General features: G+C 38.5%; 1 protein-coding gene across 1 annotated transcript in view; it reads left to right on the top strand.

Annotated features, from left to right (window-relative positions):
• The window catches only part of ZNF385D (zinc finger protein 385D), a gene marked incomplete in the record, with an annotated part of 956,631 nt that overhangs the window by 613,462 nt on the left and 324,154 nt on the right, over positions 1-19,015 (top strand).

The following is a 19,015-nucleotide window of genomic DNA, read 5'->3' as shown; positions in this document are numbered from 1 at the left end:
TCTTCCAAATTAAGTGTTGGACTTGAAAGCAGGTGGTAAACCACTTGGTAATACCAAAGCAGAGATTAAAATGGACTTACTGTTCACAGTTTCTGAAGGGTAGATGCTACATATTTCTCAGCATCACAGATTTTTCCAAGGCAAAAATGTTGTTTTTTCCTCCAGAGAGTATATTTTATTTAACTAAAACAATGCACTTTATTGTTTTATTTATAGGAAATGCCTACTTCATATGAAATACACAGGGCTTACTCATCCCTGGACACTTATTGCCTGTAATATATAATGTTATATATTATAGGCCTAAAGCACACGATATTCATTTGAAAGGATTTCTCAAGAAGTTTTAAACAGCAATACTATGGAAGTTTCTCAAAGCTGATGTATTTGTTCATTCTCAAATTAATTAGGGTCTTTTTCTCCTTTAGAAAACTTTTCACTTTATAGAAACCCTTGTGAGGCTTTTATTTTCTTTTCGAAGTAATGACACCCCTAGAAAAGATAAAATGCTGAGTTATTACCTTTGTTATAGAGAAAGAGAAGAACATCATGATTGAATATCTCCGGGGAGACCTGACAGCTCGGAGCCATCACTGTTACTCAGACAGAGTACACAGACCAGGGTGTCCATTTAAATCTTGGGTTTTTCTTTCCTCATACTGATTCCAAAATCAGCATGTCTCTGGAGAGAAGGTGAATTTTTTTCTCTAAACTGTCCATCAATTTCAAGAGCTTTTGGGGGAGTTACCATATTCTTGTCTTTGGGAAATTTGTCTTATTTGTTTACTGGTACTTGGGACTTAATTTTACACTACCAAGCATTTGTTGAGTACCTACTCAATGACAGTGTCACAGACACTGATGGAGATTAGCATGCAGGATGTTTAGGAGGGAGGGCTCTAGGTCAGCACTGTGGAAGGGAGAAGAGGAAGCTGAGCTGTGATGTAGAACCAAAAGCATCTTTCTGTGTTCTAGAGGTTGAATGATCCAGCTTGTAAAAAGGTGCCCCAGGTTGGTCCAAGATGAATAGGCCTTTTCAATCCCATATTGATCACTGGATATGGTCCACGACCAAGGGCCAAAACCTTGACAAGGCAGCTCTCCACAGCTGAGATGATACCTCTAGGGGTTGACAGTGAAAGGCTGTCTGTCTATAACTTTTAGCACCTTAGCAACATGTCTCTCATTTTAGAGAGATCTGGACAGTGTATTATAGGCCGACATTATGAGGTGAGATGATAAGTGGCAATAAAATAGATGAGACATATTAATTTTGCCAAATGAGATTTTACATTAAAAACAAGAAAAGAGAACTAGTAAGATCCAAGTGAGAAAGAGCATTAGTCTTGAGGCCTAAGGAAAGTAGTCACTAATGATGAGTATGGCACTCAAGGAAAGCTTCTGAGAGAAGGTGCCATGAGTGGATCACTTGAGGATGAGCAGCATTTCAGACGGTTGAGACAGTGGAAAAGAGCTTTACAGGGTAAAGAGAAAGCATGATTACCAGGCATAGAGAAATGGTATTGGTAGATGAATTGTAGAAGTTTGATTATGAAGCAAAGAGAAGGATAGAGATAGTAGTGGAAAGGAAGAATGGATGGAGCAGCTGAATCCAACAGGAGAGAAGTTTGAATATCATCCTCAAGATATTAGAAAATAAAAAAGGGAAGACAGACTGAGCACAGTGACTCACGCCTGTAATCCCAGCACTTTAGGAGGCTGAGGCAGGCAGATGACGAGTTCAGGAGATCGAGACCATCCTGGCCAATATGGTGAAACCCTGTCTCTACTAAAAATGTAAAAATTAGCTGGGCATGGTGGTGCATGCCTGTAATCTCGGCTACTCGGGAGGCTGAGGCAGGAGAATTGCTTGAACCAGGAAGTCAGAGGTTGCAGTGAGCCGAGATCGCGCCACTGCACTCCAACCTGGTGACAGAGCGAGACTCTGTCTCAAAAAAAAAAAAAAAAAAAAAAAGGAAGAAGAAAATGCTCTTGCAATCATAATTTTAAGCCATTATGACTTTAAATTTAAGTGAGATACAATTTTTATCACTTGGGTAATACCTGAAAAAAGCTAGAAAAAAAGGAAGAATCTGAGAAAATTGGATCTGCATTCTCTCATGACTATTATTGGTTGAAGCTAAGTGACAGACACCCCCTTGAGAGTTGACATGCACTCTTCACTCCTCCAAAGTGTCTTATCCTCTCTATAGATATATAATGAGCCCATCCTATGAGGCTGTATTACTTCTCTCACCTCTCTATGTTGGTTCTTGCATTGATTGATGACCTTCACTCATTCTCACATTATCACTTCATGGGTAAGGAAACAAGCCCCAAATGGGATACAGGCCTCCAGGATCCTATATCTGTCTTAGCTGAATTCTAGACCACCTTGTCATCAATTTAAGTAACACTCTTCAGAAATTTCATTGTTAAAGCTAGACTATAAAGTTCCATCATGTATTAGCCATCTATTGATGTGTAAAAAATATTACCCCAAATTTAGAGGTCTAAAACAACAATAAAGGTTTAACATCTCACACAGTTGTTGTAGGTTGGGAATTTGGGAGTTGCTCAGCTGGTGGTGCTGACTAGGATTCTCTCATGAATTTGCACTAAAATATCGATCATGGCTGCAGGTGTGTGAAGGCTTGGCACAGTTTGAAGAATCCCCTTCCAAGGTAGCTCATTCACATACATGGCAAGTTGGTACTGGCTTTGGCTGGAGTTTTCACTTCCTTGCCATGTGTACCTCTTCACAGGGCTTCTTGAGTGTCCTCATAGCATGGCGGGTGGCTATTCCTAAAGTGTATGATACAAAAGAGAGAAGCAAAAGCCACTTTGTCTTTTATGACCTAACCATTAAAGTCATACTCAGTCATTTCATAGTGTTCTACTGTTTACACGGATCAGCCCTAAACTATGGATAACATTTAAAAATGATGCTAAATATAAATAAATTATATTTAAAATATACACACATTAAACCAATCTTTCAAAAATATGACTCACAGAGAGGACCAATACTGCCATTGAATTATCATTTGCTTTGTTCTCTCAGTTAAATGTAATTTTTGCTAAACTGCTTTCTAGTAGTCAGTGAAAAAGCCCAGATTTCTTATGAATTGTATTCTATATTTAGTCAGTACTGTTCTTGATAGTGCACTAAGCATCAGTGTTCATGAAAATAATATAAAGAAAAGTATGACCTTTTATTTCAAATACCTAATCTGTGCATAGAGTTTAAAACAGTTTCTCAGTTGGAGATCGATTAGATATTTATGTTTCCCATGATTTTATAATCTTAAATATGAAATGTGAAGGTTACCTTCATATGAGTAGCAGTAATAACGTCCCACTGCATAAAAGTTCACTACCACAAAGGTGAATCTTTGTTTACCTTTTGAAGATACTTTATAAGAGGCTATGGGTAGCATTACCAGTACAGAGAAATCCAATTGATCAGATAGCAGCAAAACTAATGAAAAGCATCATGGAAGTGACAGCAAGATTAATTAAGTTCCTCCAGTTGTATTCACGTGTGGCTGTGCAGAGTTCCTTTGGGTAACGCTGCAGTTAAATGGTATTCATGGTGACAAATACTGCAGATTTCCAGAACTGACACTTTTGAGTCAAGGGTAAAAATTGCATCCGGTCATTTTATCCACCAAAAGGATCAGAGATGAGCCTTTAGGATTATTAGTATGTTTGAGCATAGCAAAGACGAGATTGAGAGATAATTAAAAGAATGTTGAAACTGTAATATTTTGTTTTCCCATTACACACTTCCTGTATGTATTTCAGACATTTTGACAGAGGAAGCCAAACAAATTTCCACCTACTGTATTTGACTGGAGGCACAGAATTATGCACACTTGGAAACACTTTCAATTACTTTGTGAATTCTTGCAACACTGGGGCTCAGTTGCACTGTCTCTCTGCTCACTCTATATAGTTGTTACCACAGTATATATAAAAATGGAATGTTTATGACCTAAAGCATCCAAATTTACTGGAGCTGCACTCAATTTATCGTGAAGAATCTCTTTTTTTAAAGGCAAAATAAGAAATTCAATATAACGCTGTTTACTTCTTTCATTTTGTTTGCAAACATATTTGTGGTGGGTCTGGGTCTGGGAGGGCTGATTCTGAAATAGCTGCCCAGGAACCATAAATGAATTTTATTTTAAGAAAAATTGGAAACCTCTGGAGTGTATAAGATCTTTCAGCCTGCTACACAAGATGTATTAACTCATGTTATTGTGTCACCAAATGTCTTTGGAGGCATATTATTATATTTCTGTCCTTGGAAATACTTGGAAGTACATTTATGTATTCATTCAGCAAACACTTCCTACACTGTCTGTCAAATAAAATTTAAGCCTTTTTCCTTGAATGGGAGATCTCATCCAATATGGCATCTGTGTTTTCTTCTCCAACCTTACATTGCTTGAAGATCTTTTGAGAAACTTACTGTTTAATAATAATCTGTCCTTGGTCTCCCAGACACATCATTCACAATCCCATTCTTGTTCCTCTGTCAGCTCTTTCTGCATTACATCAGTCCGGGTCAATATTAAAGACAGGGCTTAAGTTCCACCACCTGTAGCTTCTCAGGATTGCCTGAACCCCTTCATAATATCATCTTTTACCAGACCCTTATACACATGTCCTAGAGTATTCATTTGTTAATTTATGTTACCTTTGTTTTTAGTTATATTTTTGGATATATGCTTCATTTCCTCAACTGAGATACTAAGTGCTTTGGAAAACAGGGAGGTAAGTAACTTGAACATTCGAGTTCAGGACTTGTTACGATAGCATCACCACTGTTTCTTTTTTTTTTTTTTTTTGCCAGTGATGATGATGGTTATAATGATTTGGCTTTCTATGAGTGAGGCACCATACTAGGTGGTCTGGGACTACCAAAGTTATGACATGGTGTCCATCTATTTTTGGTTATAATATCTATTATACATACATTTAAAGTGAGAGGCCAGTGTCTGCCTCTGCCTCATACAAAACTAGGTAAAAATATACACAACTTTCTGAAGGGCTTTGTGAAGGAAAAAATAGAAGAAAAAGAAAGAGAGGCATGAGAGAGAGAATCTGAGAACCAATCAGAAAGGAAGCGTGTAACGCTTCTTATTGCAAGGGGATCAGGACTATCAATTAATCAGGGCAAATGTACAAACAAAAGCCTCTAAGAGTGTAGCTAGGGGTCTCATTAATTTCCCCTGAATCACTTTCTGCCTGAACGTTCTGTTTTTTGGCTCCCATGTTAGGTTCCTCACCTGCTCCGTCCACAAAATTTCTGATGTGTCTCTTGCCTGATGGTTGACTGGCCCTCTGGTTCCTAGCTGGGTTTTCTTCAGAGACTTGTAATTTCTCTCTTTAGCCTAAATACATGTAATTCTGACCATTGTCTCCTTCCACAACAAGAGTTGCTGCTTCCTTAATCATAGGCAATGTCTGATGTTAATGGCATGTTCCAATCACTAACCTCATAGGCCATGCCTATGGGATGCATTTCTGCTATGTTCTAGGATATGTTGAAACCGCCAAGGAATTAACATCTAATATTTTCCTTGACTCATAAGAGCCTTCATTCTACTGGAGGGATAGCAACAACTTAACAGATCACTGAAACGCCATCTAATAAATACTGTAATAAGGTTATACAAACAGTGTTTGGGAGCTCATTAAGGGAACACGTGAATTTGACATAAGCCTGGGGAAAATATCTTAGAAAACAAAGTATCTGAGATTCAGGTAGTGAATAAAACTTGCAAGACAAATAAAGGGGAACAGAAAAGGGCATTCTTGGTAGAATATAACTTTATATTCTCAGTAGGAACAGTAGGAAGCACTATCCAGAGGTAGAAGACTTTCAATAGATTTATTCACTCAACATATATTTATGGCATGTCTCCTATGTTTCAGACACCATCTGAGGCGTTGGTTATAGCATGAACATGATATACATGTCTCTGCCTTTATGTCTAGTCTGTTGTTGGAGAAAGAAGCAATAAACTGTAACCAGTGAATGAATGAGTTGAAAGATGCTTTAGGTAATTTCCTCTGTATGAGATAAAGGTGAAAGAGGTTCCAAATCCTAATGTATATGTTGAAATATAAAGAATTCTAGGATGTAAGCTCCATGTATACAGAGGTTTCTGTAATTTCATTAATATACCTTTAGCGCCTAGGACAGTACTTGGCACGGGAGTACTCAACAACTATTTTTTTTGAGTCAATAAACATTGCTATTCCACAACCACCAACAAGGTTAAGATTTCTGGCTCTCAATGCTGGTTATTAAATATAATAAAAAGCTCCTATTAGCTGTCTATCAAATTAGAAAGACTCACATATATAATAAATTTAGGCCGGCTGTGGTGGCTCACGCCTGTAATCCCAGCACTTTGGGAGGCCAAGGCGGTCAGGTCACCTGAGGTCAGGAATTCAAGACCAGCCTGGCCAACATGGCGAAACCCTATCTCTACCAAAAATACAAAAATTAGCCTGGCATGGTGGCATGCTCCTGTAGTCCCAGCTGAAGCTGTGACTGACTATAGTGAGGCTGAGGCACGAGAATCGCTTGAACCCAGGAGGCAGAGGTTGTGGTGAGCTGAGATTGCGCCACTCCAGCCTGGGGCCTGGGTGAGAGAGTGAGACTCCATCTCAAGAAAACAAAAAAAAAAAAAAAAAAAGAGAGAAATTTATCATATGTCTCCAAAGTCAGTGAAATCTAGAATTTTGGAATATTATGGTATTTTTAGAATTTTTATTCTTAGCACAATGTTAGTACTTTTTTCTTGTAGGCAATTAATTTTCAATAGTGACCCTAGGCATTTAATTTGTATGGAAACATCAAGTAAGAATTTGGTCATAAAATTGATTTAGGAGTTTATAGCAGTGTCTACACAACTTTAAAAATTCTGATTAAAACACTACACGGATAAATTGAATTAGGTATTTGTTTCCATATGGACAGCTTATTTATTTAATTTTCAAACTGTTTTGACATTGAGTAGTGGTATACTATAGGCCAACTCAGGCTTAAAGTAGCCTTCCAGCACATGTCATTCATATGTCAACACATATGCATTCAAAAGTTATACTGTCAACAAATATTCATCACTAACTCCCCATATACTTGTGCTTTTGCTCTTATAATGTCCCACGGCTCAGTGTTTAGTGTTAACCCTCTTCTCCTTTTTCAATCTATACTTCCTGAAAGGTACTATCTGATCTCATGGATTTTATTATCATTTATAAAATCATGACTTCCAAATTTAAATATGAATCCCAAACATCTCCTTTGAGCTCCAGACCCATATAGCCAAACTACTATGAAACATTTCTACTTGGATATAAGAATGACAAACCAGACATGCCCCTACACTGACCACCTTCTAACCTCCCCTAAAGCAAGTTCTCTCAAAGTTTTTTCCTGAATTAGTGGAAATTCTGTCCTTCCATTTGCTCAGTCCTCAAATTGTGAATACTCCACTACTTTAAAAAAAACTTACATTGCTTATCTAACCTACCAGAAAATTCTGTGGACCCATTTTGGTACATGTAGAGAATCTGACCACTTTTTCCACCACCACTGTTTCTTCCCTGGTCCAAGCCATGATCTCTTCCCTGGATTACTACAAAGGCTTCCTAACTGGTCACCTTACATCTGTCCTTGCTCCCTTTAGTCAATTCTTCATACATCAGTCATAGTGAACTTGTTAAAGCATGTCAAATCGTGTTGCTCCAAAGTTATATCATGTAAGTCATAATAAAAGTCAAAGTATTTCTAATGGCCTAAAAAGTTCTACTGAATTTGGCTCCATCTTACCTATTTGAAGTCAACTCTTTGTTTGCTTTTTAAGATCTACTCTACTCTAGCATATTGGCCTTGTTGTTCTTCCTGGCACTCATAAGGTGTATTCCCCATTTATCCTTTGCAGTTTCTGCAGCGTTCTTCATCCAGCACCTGGAATAATGCCTGGCACATGATAGGCATTCATAAGATGTTAAATTTATTCAAAAATGTTGAATGAATTCATAGATAAATAATGAATTTGTTCATTAAACGATGGATTTGTATGAGGTCATGGAGTTAAAAAGAAAATCCTCTTTCATTTGGGTTACATACAAGTAAAGGCAAATTCCCACACTAACTTTAAGTGCTATAGTAGGAATTAGTACAGTGTGCTATGTGAAAAAGAATACAAACAACACCCCATTTAGTCTTTTGGTGAGAAAAATGTTCTCAGAAGACATAATATTTAAACAGACACCCAAAGATTGATTACAGATTGCTTCAGTAGAGAGAGCAGGTGAAAGGGAATGTAGTCTTCAGGTGAATTATAGCCATACTTTAGGTTTCTCACAGTGAAGAGTGTGAAGGACAAAGTATTTACAAATGGAGAAGCGAATAGGGACTTGGTTGTCAAAGACCTTAACGACCTTGGTGGATAAAATACGGAAACAGTGAAGAATACTGAGCAAAGGAGTGGCATGATCATACCATTTTTAAAGATGATAATGGATCTAATATGGAGAATGAATTGGACATGGGCAAGTCTGAAATCAGGAACACTGGATAAAATTTTATTGCTATAATATAGATAAAAGATAAAGGTGGACTAAACTAAAGCCAAGGGCAAGGCAATGGAAGACACAACTGAGCTATGCTAATTCATGCTGAATCTAAGTCTCTGCTCCATGCAGCTATGAGAATTTGAAAGGACAAACACGCTCACAAACTGTGGCCTGCAGTACCACCTGGCATCTGTACTGAATGGAATTAAGAACAGCTGCTGCTAAGCATGGACAAATTCAATTTGTGTGAACACTTTGCACAAAACACAACCAACCTCAAAGAACACATAGAAAAGTATGATGTCTTACACACAATACAGCTGTACTTAGGATGCTCGTTCATTCATTCCCTCATTCACAAATATTTATTGTATAATGACAAGTAGCAGGTACCTTTCTAAGAACTGTAGATATAGCATTGAACAGATAAAATCCCTGCCCTCACTGAGATTATATTCCAGTGAAGAGAAATCAAAAATAAACAGACGTCTAAAATAGTGTGTCAGATGATGATAGTTGCCATGGAGAAAAATAAGGGAGGAAAGGAGGTTAAGAAATGTCAGGGGAGGGACAAAGGCAGTTTAAAACTGGAAAAAAAAGACAGTGAATTAGTACACTGATAAACCTTTGAGCAATATTTGAATGAGATGAGGAATCAAGGCAGGCAGCTACCCGGATCTTAGAACACAGAAAAAATTTTCACCCAACCATGATATTTTAATACAAAATATGTAAGTGGTTTGAGGGCATCCTTTGTTTTAATAGTGCTAGGTATAATTTTATCTGGCAAGCAGGTTGGTGCTACAGCTGACCCCAGATGAACTGACTTCATTCACCTTCACAAGCTCCTAGGTTCTCACAGATTCTCAGAGACAGATAAAGGTCAGGGTGTGAACCAGATTCTTCCCTAGAAGCTGCTAAGTCACTCCCTTGAGATGACATATGAAAGCATCTCTCAGGCACAGCTGGCATGTTCACAATCCTCTATCTAGCCAAGATCAGCTGTGGTTTCATTTGGATATTATTATGCTTCAAAATTAAAAAAAAATAATATGTTGAAGAAATGTGTGTATTACCATGTTCATTGCAGTATTACTCACAGGAATCAAGCAAGGTTTCCACTAGTGGATGAATGGATAACAAAGATGTCGCATATATACATAATGGAATACTATTCAACCTTTTAAAAGAAGAAGATCCTCTCATTTGTGACAATATGGATAAACCTGGAGGACATTGTTGTCTTAAGTGAAATAAGCCAGGTACATAAAAACAAATACCCAATGATTTCACTTATATGTAGAGTGCGAAAAGGTCAAACTCTATAGAAACAGGAATAAAATGGTTACCAGAGCTGCAGGGTGAGAGTATTAGGGAGATGTTGGTCAAAGTACAAAACGCAAATACACACACACACACACACACACACACAACAACAACAACAACCACCACCACCAAAGTTGCATTTTTAAATAAATGTATACAAATAAAATAGTTTTATGTAAAACAGGAAAAAGTATACAATTAAAACAAACATCACTTGTTTTCCATCCAGAGATAAACAACTTTGCATCTTAGGCTTCTACATTCCAGATAAGCCTTAATTGCAGGGAAGAGGGGCACATATCTTTAATTTAAAAGGGCATCTTCCTTTTCTGTTTGAACAGAATTACATTGTATGGATATTACACTCAATTGTTTCTGGAATGCCATATTCTTTCAAAGGCTACGTGCTGTTTTTTGGGGTATACTACCAGGCAAAGATTGGCATGTTCTATTACCAAATGCTCCCTGCTGATGTATTTGTGACCATATAGATATATTTGTTTCTAGAACATGCAGTGACATTGTTTTATTGGGGGTGACTTTTACCTGAGCCATTATAAATAGCACATTTATTTGAAGAAGGAAACCTGTTGGAGAACTGTAATATAAATTCAACAAACAAATAGTAAGACAACTGTTTCTTACTCATCACATCATTAAGAAAGTTGCTTAACATCTCTGAGCCTCAGGTTCTTCATTTGTGACATCTGTAATATCCACCTTTCTATATCTCAATTTGTTAGTAATAAAGATGACATGTGAAAGTGCCTTTTAACTGTAAAATGTCATGCAAATGCAAGCGTGTTATTAATGATTAAGGTAGTCCTTTAGTGTTTCAAATCTCCTATTTGAAACTCAACTCTCAATGCTTGCATCTTCCAACTACAGGAACTCAAATGGACCCAAAGCACTAACATTAAACTACAGTGCCCCCTAGCACATGTAGGAGGTCAAGGCAGCTTACAGGCTTCATGAATAAGCCTACCACAGATGGTTCTTTTGCCTGAGGGAAGAACTACTAATTGTACTTTTGGACAATTTCCATTTGTCCAAAAGGAAAAAACATTTAGGCATTTTCTTCAATACTTTCCCGTAACATTGTTTTTATTTTAATTTTTAAAAGGGAGTAAAAAAGTTAATATCCTTTACTATGTAAATTTTCCTCTGGTGGCTTTAAATTAAGAGTATTTCTAAAAGAACAGCCCTAGATTTATCTTAAGATTCACTGTGATGTTTCTGATTTATATTTGCTGACCTATTTTCACTCACCAAATTCTTTATAATCTAGCGTGAGAGAGGATATTGTTCATTGCACTCTTCACAGAGGTAGAATACAGTTAAGCTTTTATGCGAGATTGCACAGAAAGCTGTTATTATGAGCTTCAGCCCCCTAGTTTCTATACACATTAAATCCACCAAGAGATATAGAATCGTGTAAGGAAATGCTATAGAATATTTTAATATCAAAATGTAGAAATATTTGCTATCACACTTTTATAAAAGCCCAGATTAAAAATATATCAATTGCATTCTTCCATAGACTACAGTTCTTTGTTTATATTTGGTTCTTAATTTCACAAATTTCTATAGAAATTTATAAGTTCAAATGTTCCAGTACGTAAATTGGTTCCCAAAGTGATGAGTCCTTAGGAAACGGAACTTGCTGTATGAGTTTATTTTTTCCATGCTGTGCATTTAAGTATTAATCAGCACAGCTTTCAGGGATTTCTTTCTAATATCCTTTTCTATGTAAGATAAGGACTGCAATTCATTATACCATTGGAGGAGCCAGAGGCTTTGCTAAGCTTTGCCTTTCTTGACCGTTCATCTCAAATTTAATGAGAGCGTTGTGTGTGGGGGGGTGGGGGGGGGGGTGTGTGTGTGTGGCTATATTATATTGGTGACTGGACTTTAACTATGGCACAATGTTGGTTGCCTTTCAGGCTAATCGTCTCTCCGTTTCAGGAGGTCAAAGATCATTTCAGCCTCAGTGTGCTTTCTACCTGCCTACTAAGGGAGGCAGCAAATTTGGTCCTGGGCAACTGAGAGGTGACTTTTATCACCAGTTATTTTTCTTCACATCTTTCTATCAACATAATAGCTCAGGGAACACTCAAGAAATACAAAATTACACTTCACCAAGTACTAGCTTTCTGGGATGTGATCACTTCTAAGTGTAAACCTCTATTACCCTAGCAGTGGTCCCTGGCGTTCCTTTTATTCCTCTTATATATAAACATCACAAAAAATAACAACAAACCCTCAAGCCCACAGCAAAGAGAATGCAAGCACGGCACCTTCCCTCTTCGTACTGCCGTTTTAACTTGGTAGAGGAGGTTAAATTTTGGAGAGAATGGTGGCATTCGTAGGAGGGGCGGGGTAAAAGTGTTGTCTAATTACACGTTAATGGCAGAACTCGCCTTAACCACGTCCCTCCTGCACAGTGGTGAATTTCTCCTGTGTGTTCCTGTGTGGATCCCGAGACCCTTCTCGCTTTAAGAGAGCCTCCCGCGCCCCTCACTCCGCCCCTTCCCAAGTCTCTGGGCTCGTCAAAGCTTCCCGAGAGCCATGGTTGGTCCAGGCAGGCAATCGGAGCACCTCATGGAGCGGCTGCTAACCCAGGGTGGGGTGGGGTGGGGTGGAGGGGTCTGTTTGTAGTACTCTCAGTCCTGATGTCACAGGCGCGGCAAGGACATCGCAAGGAGGAGTCGGATTACAGTAAGGATGGGCAGTGCAGCAGGCAGCCCGAGCGCACTCTCCAGCCGCCGGGGATCTTAGCCCTGGAAAGGCAGCCTGCAAGGCGCTCATCCCGCGGAGGAGGCACGCTCTCGGCGCTCACTGCTCTCCACGCCGGGGACATTTCCACCGAATGTAGCATGAAACGGCTCTGCTCTACGTGCCAGCCTTGGGTGAGAGCTGATGCTGAAGACACCGCGGTGGGATTCCAGCTGTCTGATTAATGAGAAACATAATGTATTTTGGTGAGTGTTCACTCTGATGATGTAATTCTGGGGGTGTCCGGCTCTTCATCCGTGCAGACAAGCCCTTAAAAAATTCTTTAAGCAGCAAGAATATATTACATTAAACCTACCTCCAGTTGGCAACTGGAGGACCAAGCCGGTGCAGCCTTCAAAGCTTCCTTTGTGCCACAATTGGGGCTGTTAATTTAGCCGTGGATGAGTTTAAGTTGGAAAAGAAAAGAGACAGGGACATGTGGAGGGGGCGGGGGGGTAAACTTTGCCTTGATTTGCCTGAATGAAGTTGGCTCTTTTAGCTAGGTGAAGGAGAAATAGTGCAGCGTGGGAAGTCATGAGCTAACTTAATGGAATGTGAAACAAAGTTCCTATACAATTGATGCTGTGAAAGCTTAGTCAATATGAGCATTTCATTCAGTATTTGCTGGTTTTTCTTGTTCTGAGGCGGAAAAGGAAAACATTCTCTAGTGAGCAGTGTGGTTGAGCAGCTGAGAACACTTCTCTATATCATCTCAGTGCTCTGTCTAGCTAGGAGCAGCCTAGCACAAAATGCATATTATTTGAAACCTTTAGAGGTCTCGGAGATGTCAAATATTTGTGCAGTTTAGTTTTGTGCCACGGTAGAAACCTCAGTTAGGTTTTCAGTTGAGCTGCCTGCATTTCCAGAGAGCATGTTGAGGCTTGGATCCGAGCTATCAGTTGAGCACTGGAAGTGGGCTTGGAGCTGTGCATTTGCACTCTAACGCCGCAACTTACTGCTAGTACAGGAGGCAAGCCCCTTCACTAAATAAGAAGAAGTCAAAGATAAGGACTGAATATTTGTTCCTCCTCTCTGAAGTTATGCTTTCCTTCTGTAAGTCCTATCTGGCATCATCATTTAAGGGCATCTATGCGATATTAAAAGGTTTGATAGAGCAACTGGAGAGGGGCTAGGAAATGTATCCAAGATGCAAATGCTCTGATTTCTTGGTTTGCTTTAAATATTAAATCTAGCGTCTTCTTTCAGATTAAAGAGGTATTTAGGTAAACTTAGGTTGGAGCACTATTAGTTTGTTGGAAATTTATTTCTGTATGTACTATTTGCTCTGTTTTGTTTCCTTTAGGCTTTGAGACATTTGAGAGTGTGTGGAAGGAATCTAAGTTCCAAAAGCTAAATGCCTTTAGTTGTCTTGACAGTTTTGATTTGCCTATAATTTGTATCATATTAGAAGTCTTAAAATAACTGAAAATGATTTGGAAGAAACAATTTCATTGCATCGCCAAATTTAAGCAGAATCTATAGTTAAAAACCATCTCTTTCCAGTGGGTAGTAATGGAGGTGGTAAGCTTGTTTATTGGCCACTAACAGAGTTTATCATGCATATATTTTCATAAATGGAAAAGCTTGTAAAGATAATAGGTCTTTTGGACAAAATACAATTTCAGCATCAGTAATGATACTGAAGGATGATGAAACAGATTATAATTTTAGTTTATATTTTCACCCTCTTGAAACAATTCCTTATGTGATCGTCGTGAGGAAGTAGGGCCAATTAGAATAGCAGTAGAGTCTAAAAGTACTGGTCAAAGGCCATCCATGCTGTACTGGATTATCGTGTGACTATTGGAGAAATGTTCACTGGGCTAGCTTGTGTTATTAACTGTATGCTAGTTCAGCCTCTTGTAAAGCAGAGTGATTCATAGGGTAATCAATTTCATTGTGTAATGCAAGTTTTTAATAGTACGAATTGAAATGTGATGTCCTACTTACTTTAGATGAAACTCTACTCTTTGAAAGGCAAGGCTAAAGTTGCCCTCAGTGTCTTGAACATTGTCTTACCATAATTTTGGTATAAGAAATGTTTTTCTGCTCCCAGAGGAAATCCTATGTATTCAGGAATGCTGTTTCTTTCGGGTTATGCTATGCAGCTTCTCGTACAAGCTGTTAGATATCCACAACTTTGGGAGCCCACCTGTCTCTAAAAAAAAAATGTGTGGTACAAGAGCGAGGGCAAAAAGAATTGAGCAGTACACTTCAGGCATGTTAAAATTCAATAGCATCCTAATGTTTGAAAATGCTGAAGACTATGTATTTATATATGTATGTATGTACGCACACACATATATGTGTACATGTGTATGTATCTTAATGTGTGTGTGTGTTCAAAATTGTAACGATTTCAGGTAATTTTTCAAAACAATGCTTTCACTTTGCAAATTGGTTGGCCATGACTTTCTTCTTCATTTTTCAACTGCAAATGGTTTATCAAGTCAGGGAGAACAGGGACAAAGGGAAAGCAATGCTGCATTCTTGGGCTTTTCTGGTGACTTGTGAGAATGGGGTAGAGATGTCACAAATCCTTTATTTGTGTCCCCAGCAGAGCGTGATGAAGAGCATGGTGATGCTATGGTACGGGTGAATTGATATGAAAGCGGGATATTTACTTCCTTTATAAATCATCTGATTTGTCAGTGTTGCCCCCCACCCCCACCCCTTCAAATATAGCTGAAGAATCACTACCTGAATAGCCTGGCTCAGCCTATCTGCTTCAATTCATTCCTCCTTTCCCTTGGGACTGGACAACTGGACCCTGCCCTTGCTTAGTTGGAGTCAGTTGTGTGTGTGTGCAAGTTGGTGGAAGATGTAATATTTTCAGATCTCAAGAACAGCTCATGTTTGGAGTGTGCTGTCTCAGACTTGCCAGAATAATAGAGCTTTCTAATGACTTAAGCCTCACTCTTATCTCCTATTGAGATTTTAGTGCAGTGTTTTCAATAATCGTTCATTTGTACTTCCTGTGCTGTGATTTAAGAGTTTGCTGTTCAGTCACCGTGGACACTTTTGTTACTTATTCTATCGATCTTGGATCTTGCATTCACCATTTGGAGTTAAATATAAGGTTCACATGGGAGAAGGAAGCAGGGAAAATCTCAGTCAGCAACCTGAGTGGGATTTACTGTAAAAGCAAGGGAAAATAATAAATACTTATAAATTTACCCTCCCACCCCCATCACTATTTTAGATAGTTAAAAATTACATGTTCCAAAGATGAATAGCCATTAATAATTTATCCAGAAATAAAAGCAAGGCAGCTGGGAGACTTCTTCCTAGATGAAGGAAGAGAGGCTGTGGGTGGTTGTCAGTACAAGGGACTGAGCTGCCCAGTTACAGTTTGGTTAAGAGGACTGTGCTGGTATGAAGGGCAGGTTATTTGCCTGAGTGCACCCCAGCAGTTGCTCAGCGCCTGGCAGAAGGTTGTAACTGTGCACTGTCTCCAGCTCTCAGCACCGTATGTTTGAATTGTCTCCCCATTCCCATCTGGCCTGACACATTTCTCCACTGCTGGGTAGGTGAGTTGTTGCCAGTGGTCATGCCAACCACACAGATTCCCCATGGTTGGCCAGAGAGATGCCATGTCTCACCCGTTGCCATCAGGAGAGAAAATGGGAGGCTGATTGTGCTGAAGAAATTCTGTGTGGCTGCATATCAGTAAGCTTTCAGTTCTGAGTCAAGCAGGTAGAGACTGTGGTAAGCTTATAGCCAAGAAGGATCTGGGGCTTGCCCCCATGAGAATACTCCTAAAAAAAATGAAATGATACACTTTAAACAGAACTAAGAGGCAAATATTAGAGCTCTCCCTAAATGTTCCTATTAATGGCATATTAATTAAACCTAGAGAAAAGGGCAGGCAAAATTTAGAAAGTGTGAATGAATCATTCAAGTTTGCCTTGGTGTTAGTTGTGGATCAACTCTCTTCATTAAAATGCCTAAGGAAAATAGGAAAAACATTTGGTGGCATGCCTATAATAAAAACAAAACAAAACAAAACAAAAACCTCACTGAGGAAGCTTTTAATACAACAGCTAAAAAAAAAAAAAAAAATCTAGTAGGAAAATTCTAGGACAGAACCCTATTCCCCTGCCTATAATAGACGCATTTGTACCTTGTCTTAGGAAGGACTTTTTTCCCCTGGGATGTTTAGAACATTCTCATGTCAGCACTTACACTTTTGGTTGTAGCTGGACCATCAAGTTCACCTCCAAACTAGTGTGTTAGAAAAATATTTAAATGGCAAGGTTATGAGGAAGGAAATGATCAGAAAGCAGCAGGCAGCAGAGAAAAACATTCCTCTTTTTTAGTGGTTTCAGTAGAAACATTTAACTCCTTCTAATTAGTTTGTACTGAGTGATCTGTTATGAGGAATTAGGTCCACTCGACTATTTCTAAACACTCAGCCACTGTTTCTATCTCCCCAAAGCTGACAGGGGTGAGAATAATTCAGGAAGAAACTTCTATGTCTAAAGTCCCCCTTTTAAAGTGTGAAGTCCTGACCATTGTGTCTTATTACAAATACCTCTAAATTACATGCAATAAATTACTACAAAACAGGGCTGGAGAATGTTAACAGGTGAATACTATCAGAAAGGGTCATGAATAAGAACCTGAAATCTAAGATAACTTTAAAAGCCATAAAGATTTCTTCCTCAAGACTATTCTCTTTTTAATTTCATATGAAGTTCCTATTTTAAAAGCCAAATTCCAAATTTGATCAACATGCCAGTAACATGGATTCCTTATCACATCCTTAAATTTTAAGCTAGTTTTTTTAAAGGATCTCCACAGTTGTTGTAATTATATGGAAATGAGGTATGCTTATTTAAGGGATAAGTTCCAAAATTCATGAGCTAATGATGACTTGCAAAGTTACGCTTTCGTGGATGACATAATTGTTCCAAAAAACAAATGACAAATTTAAATTAGTGGTTTCTGACTTCCATACCAGAAGATTTGGTCACAGTTGCTTTTGACTGAACACTCCGTTGATAAGACAAGATGTGTTGGTTGGTGTGTGTGTGTTTAATACTGGAATGTCAAATAGTTCCTTGTTATATATATACTTAATATTGTACTTCAGTCATAGCATTTATGTATTCCTGGATCTTTTCACATCATTTGAAATGTAATACATTAAGTATTGACTTAATAAGATAGATATTAAAGTATTTTTTTAAGCACAGCTGGCTTTCAAGTTTAGCAACCATTATATACATTAGAGGTTTTAAAAATCAAGTCATAAGGATCATTTTCAAAGCTTTTCCTGCCTAAGAAAGCATGATGCTTGTTTAAGCAGAAGCCTGTTTCTACTTTGACCTTGAGAAAGGGATGTTTCCATTTGTATTGCACTAGGAAAAACATGTCAAAAAACAACAAAGGTCATAGTCCCTGCCCTCTCTCTTTCTGTCTGTCTCTCTTTAGAGAAGCCATTACATATCATTTCCCACAAAGATTAGTTTTGCAACAGAATTTCACACATGATTGGTGGCATTAAGAGAAAATACAGCATAAGAGGTGGCTAGAAATATCAAAGCTTAAAGTGGTTGAGATCATGCTTGAACCAAATTGCTAGGATTGAAAATAGGAAGATGCTTTGCTCTGTCGCAGCGTTAAAATCGTTATGAAGCAGCTGGAAGTCAGCCCTGATTGCATATGAACTCCAGGCTTACACAGCCCTTGAAATGGAAGGTATTTTCATGAAACCCTCTTGATTCCAAAACCTCAAATGCATATGAACCTGTATTAAGGCATGGGCTGGGATGTAGTGAATCTCTTTTCTTTCTTATCAATCTTTCAGTTTTTTCTTTTTTTGCCCACATGTAATATCACATTTCTGTAAGTGGAGAGGAAAAAGAAAAGTAACCTGGCCAAGGTCAGAAAGGAAATTCGCAGCAGTATCAGGATTGATGCTCACAGAAAATGCTGTGTGCCCCACAGGAAGATGGGTGCTATGGGGGCAGGAATGGGGTCGGTAGGCTGAGAGTTTTTAATGGATAAATGTTGTTTAATCTATATCCTCAGCACTCTTGTTAGTGCCAGGCACTTAGAAATATGTGTTGGATGTGCGAGACTGAATGGGTGTGGGAGAGCAGAGAGGAAGGGAATCCACTTCCTCCACGCATTCCCTAAGGCTGATATTCCCTATGAAAGCTAGTACTCGGGCATTGACAAGAGAAACAATCCCTTTTGCTGCTGAAACACTAGCTTTTTTTTTTTTTTTTTTAACCCAAGTCCTAGTAAGGACAAGGCCATAGAAATTAAATTTTAAATTAAATGTGATAAATTCCATAATCTT

Source organism: Pan troglodytes, chromosome 2 (genome assembly GCF_028858775.2).
Source record: "Pan troglodytes isolate AG18354 chromosome 2, NHGRI_mPanTro3-v2.0_pri, whole genome shotgun sequence".
NCBI classification, from domain to species: Eukaryota; Metazoa; Chordata; class Mammalia; order Primates; family Hominidae; genus Pan; species Pan troglodytes.
This window is presented reverse-complemented; position numbering and strand designations above follow the sequence as displayed.